Source organism: Hordeum vulgare, chromosome 4H (assembly GCF_904849725.1).
Source record: "Hordeum vulgare subsp. vulgare chromosome 4H, MorexV3_pseudomolecules_assembly, whole genome shotgun sequence".
In the NCBI taxonomy this organism is placed as follows: domain Eukaryota; kingdom Viridiplantae; phylum Streptophyta; class Magnoliopsida; order Poales; family Poaceae; genus Hordeum; species Hordeum vulgare.
Genome location: NC_058521.1, coordinates 89,087,639 through 89,090,075, shown reverse-complemented (window position 1 = coordinate 89,090,075; position 2,437 = coordinate 89,087,639).

Genomic DNA, 2,437 nt, shown 5'->3' with positions numbered 1-2,437 from the left:
ATCAAGACCCACAGGCCGCCTCCACAGGACCCCTCTGCGGTGGCCGATATTCCGAGGCGAGGCCCGGCCTAAGGAGTCAAGGGTGACGCAAGGGAAGGACATGCGAGCAGCAGACAGCAGGGTGGTGCAGTTTCCCCTTTAGTGCAAAGGGGGCAAGGACGTACCGGGGCCTAGAAGGCATCTTCCAAAGATTTCCCTTCTGGTGCAACAAGGCCGTCGCCGCCCGCCACCCGGACAAATGTCATCCCCGGGCCCGTTCCTGCAGCGCGGGCAGCCACTTTGCACGCGAAGACCACCTTTTGGCAAGGGAGCATGTTCCTTTGTTCCCCTTCAAAATTGGCCACTGTGGGATCCCTTCCCGCCGAAACAATAAGGGAAGAGGACTCGGGCCTCCACTATAAATAGAGGATAGGTTGCTTCATAGAAGGGGATCCGATTCCCGAACCACCTATTCACCCACTAGAACTACGCAAGGTTATCCAGCCTCCGGAGGCGCCCAAGCACTGTACTACTTGATCCACCAACCTCCAAGAGAGGCATTCCATCTAAGCAGGAGTAGGGTTTTACGCTTCGCATCATCCCGAACCTGGGTAAACTATTGTGTTCTGTGTTTCCCTCGCCATCGAATGAGTTTCTAGCGATCCGAAGTGAGTAGCGAGCTTGGTGTGGTTAATCAGTGAGAGATCATCGTACATGCCCCTGAGTTAGAATCTTTAGGCTATTGCAGAACCCGAAATCCGACATCTGGTGCGCCAGGTAGGGGGCGTATCAAGGTCTTCTCCAGGTTTTGTCTCCACCAAGCTTCGTCGCTCCGATGGCTGACGCTCGGTGGGCTCGTACCGAATTTCGCATCGCCCGCGTTGCTCAGACGACGCCCGCAGGTCCCGCTGGTGCATGCCGGTCGCCATCGCCCATGATGAACGCCGCCACGGGCCCCGACGCTCAAGAACAACACGGCTCCTCCCAGCCGGTTACTGACCACCGCAACGGCCGCACCGCACTTCATCGATCGTCCGGGGCTCCGGGGTGACCTCGCACGCCTGACCGGAGATGCCACACGGCCGACGCGCGCTCTCCATTGCCACCGAGCTGCTCCGCTACCAGTGTATCGAAGAGCTCGTCGCTGCCGCCAGCGACTCCGCGACACTCTCCTGTTCGTTTCGACCCCAACCGTCCCAAGCAAACGACAAAGAACAAGATGTGCCGCCCCCACCACCGCGGCGAGATGTGCGCCCCGAGACCAGACAGGAAGCGCGGCCCCGCGGCCAACCTCGTGATCCCAGGGTGAGGCCAGGAGGTGAAGCCAGCTGTCAGGTGGTCCCTCGGCCCGGTGCTGGCGCGCTCGCGCCCCCAACCTTGCAACCCCCGCGTCGTGAGCACGCCCCGCTCGAAGCAGACCCGATGGAGGAACAAGATCCAGCTGCTCCCGCGCGCGTCACACATGTCGGGCGAGTTGGGTGCCTCGCCATCACCCCTGAACTATACCCAACTGCGTGGCCCTGCAAGTTCAAGCCCAACCTACCCCCGCGCTACGACGGCACCCTGGACCCGGCAGAGTTCCTGCAGCTTTACACACTGAGCTTCAGGGCGGCAGGAGGAGGCGACAAGGTCATGGCGTGTTGGTTCCCCATGGCGCTCAAGGGTGGCGTGCTCTGTTGTCTCCTCAACCTCCCGCAGACGTCCATCACCTCGTGGGACAGCGTGTGCGAGCGCTTCATCGCCAATTTCCAGGGCACTCGCGACCGCACCCCCACCGTGAACGACATGCGGTGCATCAAGCAACAAGAGGGGGAGACCCTGCACAAGTTCATACATCGCCTCACGGTCATGCGCCTCAAGATCCCTAAGGTGTCGGACGAGGTTGTCATCTTGGCTTTCTCTGACGAAGACACCAACCTCAAGATGAAGGAGGAGCTCACCATGAGTGACGAAATGGGCACCGCACTGGAGATGTTCAACCTGGCAAACAAGTGCACCAGGGCTGAGGAAGGTCGACTATCCCTCCTCGGGCCTCAGACGGTGGAACCAGAGGAGAAGAAGGCCAAGGCCAAAGAGGTGAAGCGCAAAGCCCCTGCGATGCTCGCAGCCGAGCCTGAGGCAAAGTACACCCGAGGAGGAGAGCACCCGTCAAGAGGGCGCCAATGTCGATCTTCCTTGGCACCAGTGGCCATGACACCTCTCAATGCCAAGATCTCCGACTAGCCCATGCAAAGCATTTCAGTAGGTGCCCTAGTGGGGAGACAGAAGCCCCACCTGCGGCGGAGGCCGCTGGGATGACTGAGAGTCGTGTCAGGGGTGGCGCGAGCAGCCTCATGAGGACTGTTGGCATGGCCAACCTGAGGAGGACCGGTGGCGCGGCCAGGCTTAGGAGGACCGCTGGCGTGACGACCCTCAGGAGGGGCAATGATGCGACCAACCTCGCGAGGTCCGCCCTCGT